The sequence below is a fragment of the Pelophylax lessonae genome (assembly GCF_965119305.1).
Source record: "Pelophylax lessonae genome assembly, chromosome: 1".
Lineage (NCBI taxonomy): Eukaryota > Metazoa > Chordata > Amphibia > Anura > Ranidae > Pelophylax > Pelophylax lessonae.
Window position 1 is genome coordinate 257,713,634 of NC_138768.1, and position 14,875 is coordinate 257,728,508.

The window sequence follows — 14,875 nt, forward strand, 5'->3', positions numbered from 1 at the left end:
TTTGTATCATTTGAATTTGAACCTTGTATAAGCAGGCTGAAAGTACCCAAGTTGATCAATCAACATGGGTACAACCAGCCTACCAGATTTTTCATGAGATTATCGCTAGCGGCTGTTATGGCCACTAGCAATAATCACTGTGTTCTCCTGGTGAGGACTGCTTCCCCCTTGGGGAGAACACAATGGCTCGACGGGAGGGATTTCCCTGTCAACACTGTCTGTGGTTGCAGAAAATAAATTAGCTTCGTCTATGGTTAGCCTTAGACTACATTTAAACTTCTGCCTGACTCAAATGCAGCAAGGTCCCCATTGTATGGTGGGCTAACCTGTAAATATAGGTACCTTTCTTCATAGGGTACTCTATTTGGCTCTCCTCTCCTTTTTTTTTAATAGATATCTCATTATTGGTGTGCAGTTGTACAGTAAGTTGCTCATGAAAAATGTGTGTGGCTCACTGATGTAATAAATACAGAAACTCACAAAAGTAAGTACACCCCTCACATTTTTGTAAATATTTTATTATATCTTTTTATGTGACAACGCTGAAGAAAATACACTTTGCTACAATGTAAAGTAGTGAGTGGACAGCTTGTATAACAGTGTACATTTTCTGTCCCCTCCAAATACCTCAACACACAGCCATTAATGTCTAAACAGCTGGCAACAAAAGTGAGTACACCCCTAAGAGAAAATGTTTAATTGGGGCCCAATTAGCCATTTTCCCTTCCTGGTGTCATGTGACTCATTAGTGTTTCAAGGTTTCAGGTGTGAATGGGGAGCAGGTGAGTAGCTATTGCTCTCACTCATACTGGCCACTGGAAGTTCAACATGGTACTTCATGGCAAAGAACTCTCTGAGGATCTAAAAAAAGAATTGTTGCTCTACATAAAGATGACCTAGGCTATAAGAAGATTGCCAAGACCCTGAAACTGAGCTGCAGCACGGTGGCCAAGACCATGCAGCGGTTTAACAGGACAGGTTCCACTCAGAACAGGCTTCGCCATGGTCGGCCATAGAAATTAGGTGCACGTGCTCATCGTCACCTCGCCAGAGGTTGTCTTTGGGAAATAGACGTATGAGTGTTGCCAGCATTGCTGCAGAGGTTGAAGGGTGGGGGGTCAGCCTGTCAATGCTCAGGCTATACGCCGCACACTGCATCAAATTGGTCTGCGTGGCTGTCGTCCCAGAAGGACGCCTCTTCTAAAGATGATGCACAAGAAAGCCTGCAGTTTGCTGAAGACAAGCAAACTAAGGACATGGATTACTGGAACCATGTCCTGTGGTCTTATGAAACCAAAGAGAAACATATTTGGTTCAGATGGTGTCAAGCGTGTGTGGCAGCAGACAGGTGAGAAGTACAAAGACAAGTGTGTCTTGCCTACAGTCAAGCATGGTAGTGGGAGTGTCATGGTCTGGGGCTGCATGAGTGCTGCCAGACCTGGGGAGGTACAGTTTATGGAGGAAACCATGAATGCCAACTTGTACTGTGACATACTGAAGCAGAGCATGATCCCCTCTCTTAAGAGATTGGGCTGCAGGGCGGTATTCCAACATGCTAAAAACCCCAAACACACCTCAAAGACGACCACTGACTTGCTAGAGAAGCTGAGGGTAAAGGTGATAGACTGGCCAAGCACGTCTCCAGACCTAAACCCTATTGAGCATCTGTGGGGCATCCTCAAACGGAAGGTGGAGTAGCGCAAGGTCTCTAACATCCACCAGCTCCGTGATGTCGTTATGGAGGAATGGAAGAGGACTCCAGTGGCAACATGTGAAGCTCTGGTGAACTCCATGCCCAAGAGGGCTAAGGCAGTGCTGAAAAATAATGGTGGCCACACAAAATATTGACACTTTGGGCCCAATTTGGAATTTTTTCTTAGGGGTGTACTCAGTTTTGTTGCCAGCGGTTTAGACATTAATGGCTGTGTGTTGAGTTATTTTGAGGTGACAGCAAACTTACACTGTTATACAAGCTGTACACTCACTACTTTACATTGTAGCAAAGTGTCATTTCTTCAGTGTTATCACATGAAAAGATATAATAAAATATTTACAAAAATGTGAGGGGTGTACTCAATTTTGTGAGATACTGTACCTTTTGAACCGGCAAGCATTTTATACCAAAGCTGTAGCTACCTAGTATTTCTCTGATTTAGTTAAAATACATTCTTGCTCTTTTATATTCTGTCAACACTTATAAGCCTTTGTCTGTTCCAGGCTTAGTACAAGCAAAGGGTGCAGTAAGCCATAGCAACCAATCAGCAATTATCTTTTATTGTTCTGACTGCTCAAGCAGGAAAGGTGATTTCAGATTGCTTGCTATGGGTTGCTGCAGTCTGCACATCATCATCTGGGTTTGCAGGCATAAGCCTGTCTGTGTTCATTTGTGCCTTTTTCATGCTGTTTTAATTTAGCACTTTACTGAACCAGTATGCCTATTTATCCCTAGCCGGACAACATGTCGATAATACATTGAGAATCACTTTTTCTTTATATTTTTCAAGTTGCTACAGTTATTGTACTTAAAAACTAATTTCAGAATGTTACATAAAAGATTATTAAAATAGAAAAGAAAATGCCAGCAAAATAGTTGTTTACAAGTGCTTTTTCCTGGGCTGAATAATTCTTGCAAAACCAAAAGCTTCTAACAGCTGATGTTTTTTTCTTCTGGGGTTAAAACCTTTTTTTCACAATCGAATAGACTAAAAGCAATTGCTCAGAAGGCTGTTTAAAAGATATGCCTGTCAGAGTTGAGATGAAGTTGTAAGTGGCATGTAGTTTTATAATACAGCTCTGCTATTAATGATTGTCTAAATTACAGCGGCAGGCCCAGCCAGCTGCATTACATTGGAGACTGACGTCCGCTAGATTAGGTTTGACTTCACCTTGTAGCGGAGAAATTGAAATCTGAACAACATTGATTAGCTTTCAGAATGTGAGATCGGAGGTTACCTTCAGGGGAGGCTGCATTGTGTGTGACTGGTAAGTCAGTGTCACAAGCAGAGCACAAGGTAATAGAATTCCATATTGTGATTACTCTATTTCCTTGCCTTTCTGCTCTGCAGTTGTAGAATTTTCTTTCCATAGCTATCTGTATTAGGCTTGGATCAAGCTTGAATTTGCTAACATTAGAGCAGTTTTTCACATTCCACACTACATGTGTACTCAGACAGGTTAAGGTAAGCCGTTCATTAGAAAGAAAAACAAAATGAAAGTTTTTACTATCAGTTCCTAGCAAAGTTTCTTTTCTATGTCCTGCTAATCTCTAAGCCTAAAATCCCCCTCCCCTTCCTTCCAAATGCCACAATATGATGCATGCCCATTGCATTGTTGCATGTTTAGGGGCACCATATGATTTTTCTAATGACAGTTTCAAACATGCACAGATAGCATGGACTCCCTAATGCATACAATTTGCTTACATACAACTTACAACCCACTATATGGCTGGTCCTGGTATATTTCACTGGTGCCTCGCAGCCTTTTAGCTGAATCTTTGTAGCTACTGTTTTCTTCTAAATGGACTTCAATCATAGACTTCAGAAACGCAGGTCAATGCTAAGTTCAAGCTCCGCTTACTTTATGAGGGCCTTGCATCTCATTAGACCCCTTTCAATATGACTGTTCCGATCAGGTTCTCCTCTCAGTTTTCCAGGCAGACATCCTCAGATGGTCCATTCACCCCTATGGACTGACTGGCGGGTATAAACAGACTTGTGTATGTTTACTCTACCCTACCTCCAGTCCGATCTGGTCTGCTAAATAAAAAAAAACACACCAGGCCACCCATCGAGCAGAGCGGGCTCTGTTCATGTCTGCTTTTCATAAACTGAGCAGACACAGATCTGTCATCCGCCCATTTTGCTCTGATCAGCAGGGGATCCATGGACAGATCCCCTTCTCATCACCATGTAAAAGGGGCCTTATACAAACGGTGGCGCATGACCAGGAGGTTTCATAGAATCCCAGCCCTCAGTAGCAAGAGCAGCCTGCTTAATATGTATGTTACCCTGAATATTTTTTTTTTTCTGGGTGTGTTCACATGCGTACAGTGAACAATGTATTTCCCTTTATTAAATCAACCACTATGTGTAGAACCACAACAGTTAAGAGAAGTACAGCCAAAGCTTGTTTGGCTTTACTCCTGTGGGTCACAGGAGTGCAGTTCGTTCTGCATTCCTTTGACGGGTTCCTTTCAGCAGACAGCGGGCTGAAGCAAGATTCTTACAATAAAGTCGGGATCCGCCCCCACGACCCTGGCCTGGCACCTGGCTCAGCCTCTCAGCAAGCCTCTGAGAGCCTGAGCCAGCCGCCCCCTCCATATCCCAGTACTCCAGTGAGCGCAGGGGAGAAGAGCAGAGAGCCGATGAATGACAATCACCAGCTCTCTGCTCACGGAGCTCTAAGAACTGAGCGATCAGTGGTCTTTAATCGCTAGTTTCTTATAGCCGACGGGGAACAGATGCAGCTTTGGACCAATGCTGCATCCACCTAGGTAAGTATGATTTTGGAAAAAAAACAAAAACCTGAACTTCTCTTTTATTCTTGGTAAATGAGGGCTGAAAGAAAGTTTACCTGGTGCCTTACAAAATTCTGTCTCATTTTTGCACTGCTTTTTAATTACTCTTAATTATAAAGTTCAGTTCTCAGAGTTCTCGTTTAATTTGTTTTGAACAAAGTACCTCAGTTTCTTGTTTTCGGCTTACTATTAAAGGCTTGTTTTGCTGCTGGGTATCTGGAATCAGTATGGTGCACACAATATAGCTTTGTTGATATGATTACAGGTAAGAGAACAGTTACAGAATACCAACCACATCCATATTCTGCAGTCATCCTAGAGCTTAGGAACATTTCACTAAATTGAGGAGGCTTCAAAATGTGTCTTGCTGAGATGCATTGCTATTCTCTTCTACCATTTCTGCCCCATGTGCTCTAAACGTCACTACGGAATATATATACCTCCTTTAATAGCAACAACAGCATTAACAGACAGCAATTACCCTTCATTTTCTAGAACGATAAAGTCTCCATTAATTCAAGATTTATGTAGTTATAGCATTTAGCTCAGAAATAACACCGCAGAGAATTGGGTTATACACATGTAATGAGAGAGCTCATGGCATACTTTAGTGAACATTAACATAATAGAGTAATATAAACCATCAACACTCCCACTTATTGTCTCTTACCTGCTTTTTAGTATGGCAGAGGAGTGCAGTATGAAAACATATTTCATTAACAGCTTCCTTCAATGATAGAAAGAATCTCCACAAGAGTCCATAGAGCTGTCCTTTTAGCTCCCATCAATACCCCTGAAATCAGAAAAGGACATAATGTACATTTTCCTGCAAGATTCAACACACACCAGTAGCAGTGTTGCACTACACACAGCACAGTCTTATACAGGACTATTGAATGGCGTAGCTAGGCGCCCGACACTCTCACACAGGGGTTAGAACCAAGAGAAGCAGCAAAGCACGTACAAGCCAATACAGTTTAATGAGAACCGCATAGTGTATGGCTGTGGCTAAGCACAAAAAAACACAATGACATCTTTTAACCCAAAGAAAATCAGATTCCCTTATGAAAGGAGTATACCAAGGGCCTTAGATGAAGAACAAAGGAGCATACCCCTTTGTAATCATATTAGTAGTACACTATGATACTTATGTCAATGGGTGAGTGTCTGTGGCCATGGAGGCATCATCTAGCCAACATGGCCAGACTTTAGAAAACTTCCTGGAGCAACCCCTATTACTTTAAATATCCCAGGATAAAGGCAACTTGGAGTTTACAAGTTGCTTCCAAAAATTGAACGTTACAATAAGCAGACTTTTTCCAACACATAGTAATAGCCTGCCTGGCGTAAAAGGGAAGACTAATACGATTTGGGGAAAAATATAAAAAGGTGGAGCTGCGCTATTAGAAAAAAATCTTTCTGTGATGATCTTCATCAAATCAATATTATACAGTGAAAATACCATACAACTGGCACATAATACATAAAGTGTGACGATATCCAAAACAAAAAATTAGCAAAATTAAAATATTGGAAATAATAAACTCTTAGTAAAAATATCCATATACTATGCTCCGATACACGATAGTGCAAAATGGGTGAAACAATGACCAATAGTGAGCAAATGAACAAAGTCCTTTTTCAAATAGCCAAAAATGTCCAAATAATAAAAAAGCTTCAGTGAAATGACACCTCTGTGCTCACCTTACTGCTGTTAGGTAACAGCATTCAGATCTATGTGTCTTTAGGATGTGGCTCCTAATGTCTCCACTTTCAACTGGGGGCTTTCCCTCTTTAAACAGGCTCACTGGTGTGTCTCCTCTGTGTTCTGCCTGGGCATAGGGTGGAGGCATACCGGAAGTGACGTCTCCCGAGCTTGGCACTCATGGAGTATATGAATGTTACTTTGTGTATAAAGTTAGTACATTATCGGTTTTTATCAAACGTTTTACCAACTATACTATGATGCTCTATGGAGCCTCTTTCTTATACCTGTACATAACACCCCATGATATGTATGGGTATAAGAAAGAGGCTCCATAGTGCATTATAGTTGGTAAAAGGTTTATTGATTAAAAACCAATAAGGTACTCACTTTATACAGAATGTAACATTCATATACTCCATATACAAGCTCGGCAGATGTCCCTTCCGGTATGTCTCCGCCTTTTAGTGGTTTATTTATCACATGGTTAAGGGGTGTTTTGGACATTTTTTGCTATTTGAAAAAGGACTTTTTGTTCATTTGCTCACTATTGGTCATTGCTTCCCCCATTTTACACTATCGTGTATCAGAGCACACTAGATGGATATTATTACGAAGAGTTTATTGTTTCCAATATTTTAATTCTACTAATAATTTTTTGTTTTGGATATCGTTGCACTTGATGTATTATGTGCCAGTTGTGTGGTATTTTCACTGTATAATATTGATTTGATAAAGATTATTATCACAGAAAGTTATTTTCTAATACCGCAGCACCATCTTTTATATTTTTTCACACCTCAGTAGCCATGGTATAGCTATATCGGTGCTTGACGGCTCTTAGGTGATCTTCAAAATTTAAATGATACCAAGAGAGCCCTCACTACACAATTTATTACGATGTGTGTAGGGATTGATTTTTCCATAAGAGTTTTTGGGGAAAGGGAGGTTGAAAGCAGCAACTCATATCAGTGTCCCGTTTTCCAAGCTTTCAGTGTAAGTAGAATAGAAGGGGAAGGAGGATGCATCTGGAAGCAGAGTGCTTCTATTTAATGCAAAATGGCAGCCTTCAGCATTAGTGGAGGCGTTGGGAAATGTTCAGCTGTATCCAGCAATGTGCTATTACCGAGTGGAAATATTTCAGGCCCTGAAGGAGCGGCCTTGCCATAGTAGGAAACGTGTATCTTGTTAAATGAGAGCCCCACAGAAAAGACGTAAACAATTGGTCAAGTTTGGTAGAAAAGGATTTGGAACCCAGTTGAGGGGAACTGTGAAACAAGTAAGTGAATTTCATTTTTAGAAGATTAATATAGCCAATCGTTGTAATGGCCTTCTGTTTAGTCTTATCATTTTGCAATATAGGGAGAAGATTGAGAGTAAAGCTGGCCATACATGGATCGAAATTCAGCCCATTCAGCAGGGATAGCCAGATTTTGATCCTTGTAAGGGCATGGAGGTTGTACAACCACCCTGTGGGATTTTTCCTGCTTGATAAGCACTGCCGGCTATGACCAGCATTGCAGATCAGTTTACCCTGATGGCGGGGAAGTCTGGGGGAAATCAGTGAGGATCTGAATAACCCCCTGTATGTAGAAAGGTCTTCTGCATTCAGGGCTACTCTCTCCTCCAGTCTGTTCTAAGAACTCTAATAATGTGAATTTTTAGTATGTGTTATTGCATACATTATCATTATGCATTTAGGCTCGCATTTTTGGTACAGAAAAACATTTGGCTGAGGTTGATTTCATACTTTTAAACTCTATGTTGTGGGCTCCTATAAATTATGTTACAATAGAGAGATTAGCAGAGGAACTTTTTTCTCACCACATTGCACCAACCAACAATAATTCACCTACATTTTATATTTGTATATTACAGATGTAATTAACCGTCGGTCCACAGCATGCACTCAAAGCAGTTGCATTTTCAACTAAGATTATTACTTTATTACCAAATAACAATTTTGCAATTATTGTAATGTGTGTGAACTGGAGGCAGAAAATGCAACAAAAAAGGGCAAAGCTTGATACCTTTTATGGTCCTCCTTAAAGTAGCACCTGCCTGCATCACTGCCTGTTTGTCTCTCATTCTTGACTCAACATGAACATTTGGCTAAGCCAATGGATCATGTCTGTGGAAGATCCAAGCCTGTAATTTTCTCTCAGTTCAGTACACCCTCAGGTGTACTGTTCTGTTTTTGTTGCTTTATGCACAAAAGCAAGACCGCAGTTTATTTTATTTATTTTTTTCTCCCACTCTTTTCTTTTTCTTGAGCTTGTGGGACAGACTCAATAAATCCCATCATCTTCAATTAGCCCATAGCCTCCTTGCTCCTATATTGTCTAATCTGTTGTTCACCCCGGGTCTCACCCCTGTGTCCTTCAAATGGTGGATGAATAAAGGATTTCAGAGCATAGAGGACCTCTGTGGTGGGGGGGGGGGGGGGTCCTTTTCCTCGAATTATTTTTGGAGAGACACCAACTCCATCATAAGGAGGTCTATCATTACACACAACTACTTAATTTCTTACAGTTACAACAATTAGGGGATTTTGCTAGCCAGACTGCTTTTGAATCTGTATGTAGAACATGTGACAAACAATATGGTTTGATATCAGTGATTTACTCTATATATATATTTATATATATATATATATATATATATATATATATATATATATAATTATGCTACCAAAATTAGTATGTGCTGTAAGTTACCTCCAGCATTGCTCATGTTTCTTCTTGGTGGAGGCTACCATTTTGTTGATGCCCAATGCAGTCACTTCCGCATTGGAAATGTTCCTCCTCTCCTTGGTCTCAAACACTATATGTCACTTTCTGTAATTAAAATATTTACATTTCCAGCCTTGATTGTATGTCTTGGCTTAGCGAGAGAGGAAGTCTGACAGAAGCTTTACAGCACTTAAGTTCACATGTTGCCAGGGGGGGGGGGGGAGGAGAGAGAATCAGAGATAAAATAAGACACTGTCTTTGTAAGTTTAAGCCCTCATTCACACTGGTGGGATTTGTCATGCAATTTGACTGTCACACCCCATTGCTAGAAGTGTTCGAATCATGAATCATGACTGCGACTCCTGATTCAGCGACTTTGAAAAAGGTCTTTTTTGCGATTTCATTGTGACTCGCATAGACTTCTGTTAAATTCTCCAACTGCAATGAAATCGTTGGTGCAAATCGCACTGATCTGCGGCTTTGAAAGTGCACTGAAGTAGCACAATTTCAGAACCACGCTGGTTTGAACCAGGGCGATCTCTTTTGTGTCTTCCTGTGAGCAGTTTGTCCTGTCACCTCTCCTGCTTTCCTTTTCTCCCTCCCTATTCATTGTCCCCTGCCCCAGCACAATCTGTGTCGTTCCTGTTACGTTCTTCCTCTTCAGCAACAGTAAGTCTTAAACCTGTCAGCTGATTGGCCTCCAGTGGCTCTGATTTTAGCCACAGTGCTGAGAATAGAGAGCAACTGAATATGTGCAGAGCAGGGTGAGACAGTATATTACTGGATTTTAAACAATATAGGCACCTATTTTTAATGTTTAATGTAGCTATACCTGCCAAAAGGGCCAGCCTGGAGTGATCTAGCTGGACTTAATTTTAATCTGCAAAACCCAGACACCTATGGATGCATGGCATTTATGCTTTGAGGTGAAAGGGAATAAGGGGCTGTATACAAATGTCCATGTAGGTTACAGAATTTAGTTACAAAAATAGGTAAAAAAATTAATTTGGTATTCCTTTTTTTTCTGCAGTTCAAATTGTTTTTTCTCCTTAGTTCATTGACAGACACAGCTCCATATCTTCTTGACCGAGGGTTTATTCTGCTCTCTATAGGAGTAGGACACTAGGCAGATTTTTTTTTACCACGGCTATAGGGCAGTCCCAGGGGGTATACTCCCACTTCCTGCAATAGGACTACAGTTTTTTTCTGCCTAGGCAGGAGTAAGGACCTATTTCCTTGCTGGGATCTTTGGTCCTAGCATTTTTTCCGCTTTAAGCAAAGTTTTTTCTTATTATTTTCTGTTCCTGTGACAACTACAATCAACTGCCAGACTGGGCGACGGACTGGATATCCTAGATCCTTACGGGCTTCCCAGTCTGGGCAGTGAGTGTGACCCGACCTTAACTCCGCGCTGGGTTGGCCACGACATAGCCCCACTTGACGGGGGCTGACCGGTGAGTTAAACATCTCGTGAGGACGCATAGCCCTGGTCATGATCCTAGTCATGACCTGAGTCGCAGCGTAACTCTGGCACGCAGCACCCCCATGCCAAGATGGTGGGTGGTCTGCCTGGAGTGGTGACCGCCTAGTCCCATGGTGCGGTAAGTAGTGCCCCCCCCCCGCCCATCAGGGTGGACATGGGCCCCTCCCTGGGTTGGTTAGACCCCAAGTGCCCTTCCTTCCCACTTTTACGTTCCCCCTCAATATCAAGGTCCCTTTGTGGACCACCCCCCATTTGCCCATACCTAGCTCAAGGGCGGCCATGCCTGATTTTAATGGTGGGGGAGTCGAGTGGGTGCTGGGGGGCGCACCGCCAGTGGAACAATCGCTGCCTTTTTTGAGGGGGATGGTCCTGGTTAGGGTCCCAAGCGGGGGCCCCTTTGCTGTCCACATGTACCTGGTGGTCCTTGGAGGGTCCCGGGAGCCGCGTGGGCAATGCGTGCAGCCGCCATTTTGTTGTGGATGGCTGCTGTATCTATTGGCAGCCATGTTTGTGTAGTCCGGTGGCCATTTTCTTGTAGTTTCCTATTTCTATCAATCGACGGCCATGTTTTTGGAGTCTATGGGAAGGTGATTTTGAGGTGGGCCTTTAATGGCAGTTCTATGAACTTCCTCTTCCTCTCTGATCACTGCACGTCGTGCAGCCTGACACTCTGCATCTGCATCTGAGAAGAGGGTGGTGAGCCCCTGCAGGGATTACTTGGCTCTATCTTGCTGCTATAGCGATTTTTGGGCACTGGGACTTGTAGAATCACTGGAGCAGCGGTGGGTTGGTGTTTTTCACAGCAATTTCACACATTTTGCTGGCGGTTCAAGGTTTACCCATGAAGTCCCTGGAGCACGTTTCACCACCTGACCCCCCCCTCTCTGAGGCTGCGGGACCTGCGGGATCCCAGTCTGCCTTGTCTGCTATGACGGCAGTCCTGCAGTCACTGGTGCCTAAATTAGATTTGGCCCTCCAAAATAGGATGAGTAAAAAGTGTCTTTCCAACTACTGCGACGGTGCAGTTTGGTACCCGCAAAACCTCCAAGTCGGCAAAGGTATTCCCCTTTCCCGCCTATTTCGACAACATTGTCACAAGTTAGTGGGGTTCCCCCAAACACACTGTCTGGGTCCCTAAGCGCTTTGCTAGAAGGTATCTGTTTGAAGAATCCCTGCTAAAGAAACTGACAGTACCACCTGTGGTGGACTCTCAGGTTTCCAGGTTGAATAAAGCCACCTTCCTTCCGGTGGAGGACTCTCTGTCCTTTAAGGACCCCTTTGATAAGAGAGTTGAATATCTCTCTACGTCCACACCCCCAAGCCGGCTCAAGCAAACTAACGCTGTGGCGTTTGCTTCCCTATTGCTATCTGGAGAGACTGTTTTTATGCCTGACGTTCTCATGCTACATGTGAGTGCACTACCTTTTAAATAAATGCATCTTTTTTAAACAATATTACGCTATGTGTTATTGTTACTCCCTCATGTATATGGCCCTCATGTGCCCTATATGCCCTCCTGTGAGTTGACCGGTGCAGCCGAGTCAGATGATCTTTATCCGGTGGCCTACAATTGTTTACAAGCACTTTTTGGCTTTTCCATTCATTTGGATAGCCAACAGCCTCTGGTAAGCGGCCATTCCCCTTTTTTGTGTTATTCCACTGGTGGCTTCCTCTCATCTGTCATGGAGGGACTGAGACTCTCATCTGCATGCTGGGACTTGTGGTTTCCCCTTTATGCACAAGTTTTTTTCTACGTTTTTTCATATATTAACTTTTTTTGGTACTTATTTAGAATCATGGTTTCACTGATCCCTTCTTCAAGAGGATTTCCTGGCCTCTATCGATATCAAGACGCTTATCTTCATATCCCAATATATGTCGGGCATCAGCGTTTCCTTCGCTTTGCTGTGGCCAAGGAGCACTATCAATTTGCGGCATTACCCTTTGGTTTTGCCTCAGCTCCTCGGGTGTTTACAAAAGTGTTGGCCCCGGTGTTGGCTTTACTGAGGCAGAAGGAAATTGCGGTGCTTGGGTACCTGGATGATCTCCTTCTGCAAGCCAAGTCCCTGAATGCCCTGAAAGACAATCTGGACATTTCAGTGCTAACTTTACAAGAGTTCCGATGGAAAATTAATTTCCAAAAATCTGTTCTGGTTCCATCCACAAAACTGGACTATCTGGGCCTGACCCTGGACACATCCTTAGCCCGAGTGTTTCTTCCAGGGGTGAAACTCAAGAAGTTGCAGGATGTGGCACGGCTCCTGCTGTCCAACCGGAGATCATCCCTCAGGAATTGCATGCAAGTGCTGGGCCAGATGGTCTCCACTTTTGAGGTGGTCCGGTTTGCTCTGTTCCATACCAGGTCTCTACAGAAGGAGATTCTTGTCAAATGGGACAGGAACCCACAGGCTCTAGACAATTTGATCCTGTTGCGTTGGAGTACGAGGGGATCTCTGATCTGGTGGCTCCGCTGTCTGGCGTTTCAACAGGGCAAAAATCCTTTCTCCTCTGTAATGGACGGTGGTCACAACGGATGCCAGCCTCTCCAGATGGGAAGGTGTCTTGGGTACGGAGTCCAGTCTGCCAATAAATATCCTGGAAGTTCGGGCAATTAGGCTTTGCCTAATTCATTGGATGGATCGTCTGCAGGGGTGCTCGGTGAGGATTCAATCGGACAATGTTATGGCTGTGGCATATGTCAATCATCAAGGGGGCACCAAAAGTGCCTTAGCGGCCCGGGAAGTAGCTGGTATTCTAAGATGGGCAAAAGGCTTTGTTCTAGCCATCTCTACCCTGCATATTCCAGGGGTGGAAAATTGGTAGGCAGATTATCTCAGTCGGCAGAAGTTGGATCAGGGAGAATGGTCTCTCCACTAGGAGGTCTTTCATCAACTGTGCCCCATGTGGGGGGACTCCCGATGTCGACCTGTTGGCCTCTCGTCTCAACAGGAAGGTGCAGAGGTTATTAGCAAGGTATTAAGCTCCTCTGGCCGATGCCACGGACACCCTTGTAGCTCCTTGGAACCAATATTGTCTAATGTACGCATTTCCTTCGTTGACTCTTCTGCCGAGACTTCTGCGAAAGAGGCAGGATTGATTCTAGTCATCCTAGTGGCAATGGCCTTGCAGGTCCTAGTACGCAGGCCTAGTACGGCTGATTGCTAATGTCCCTTGAAGACTCCCTCTCAGAGAAGATCTGTTAACTCAAGGACCGATCTTCCATCCTGCTTTACAGCCGCTTTGACGGCCTGGCTATTGAAAGCCAAGTGTTGAAGGATAGAGGGGTGTCTGAATCGGTGATTCCTATGCTGTTAAACACTAGAAAATCTACTTCTAGGATGATTTATCATCGAGTCTGGAGGGCATACATTATTTGGTGTGAGTCCCGGGGGGGGGGGGGGTTCTCCCCGTTGCTTCTCAGTGTCTCGTGTCTTGGAGTTTTTCCAAAGAGGTGTAGATCAGCGTTTGGCCTTGGATGCCGTCAAAGGCCAGATATTGGCCCTGGCGATTTCTTTCAATGCCCGTTGGCCACAAATTCCTTGATCCAAACCTTTGTTTTTCAGTGGGTCGGCCACCTGGCTCCCCCAGTGCGGTCTCCTTTGGGACCTCAATTTTATGCTTTTGGGTTTTCAGAAACCACGCTTTTAAAATATTTGTGAGATTCCTCTGCTCACTTTGACACAGAAGGTAGCGCTCTTGGTTGCTATTTCTTTTGCGTGCAGGGTTTTGGAGCTGGCTGCGTTGACCTGTCGTTCACCTTACCTGGTGGTTCACAGAGACAAGGTGGTGCTTCGTACCTGTCAGTCGTTCCTTTCTAAAGTCGCCTCTGGTTTCCATTTAAATGAAAACATTGTGTTGCCTTCTCTGTGTCCTAAGCATCCTAAAGAGATTGCCTTACATTCTTTGGATGTGGTTCGGGCAATCAGGGTGTACCTGGCGGCAACTGAGTCGTTCCCGGAATTGGATTCCTTATTTGTCCTTACGGATGGATCCCGTAAGGGAATGGCCGTGTCTGCTGCGACCATTTCCAGATGGATCAGCCAGACGGTGGTTCAGGCCTATTCCATTAAGGGTCAGGATCTTTCTTTCCCTGTTATTGGGCATTCTAGGAGGGCGCTTAGTGCCTGCTGGGCCTTCCGTCATCAGACGTCATTAATGCAGTTATGCAAGGCGGCCACATGGTCATCTGTGCACACTTTCACAAAATTTTATGAGGTAGATGTGTTGGCATCTGCAGATGCTTCTTTTGGCCGCAAGGTTTTGCAGGTCGCTGTTGGAGAGATTTAGTCCTCTTTGAGAGTGTATTTGTTATTTTTGTCAAGTGAGCTCCAGTTGTTCCTGGTTGAGCTCTTGTTTTACCTGGTTGGCTATGTTTAGCCTTTGGGAAGTGTGTTTTTCTTGCTATGTTTTTCCCACCCCTCATATTGACACTGCCT

At 43.7% G+C, this 14,875-nt stretch overlaps 1 protein-coding gene across 9 annotated transcripts in view; it reads left to right on the forward strand.

Annotated features, from left to right (window-relative positions):
- Positions 1-14,875, forward strand: part of FBRSL1 (fibrosin like 1) — a 694,572-nt gene that overhangs the window by 496,978 nt on the left and 182,719 nt on the right. The window lies entirely within an intron of this gene.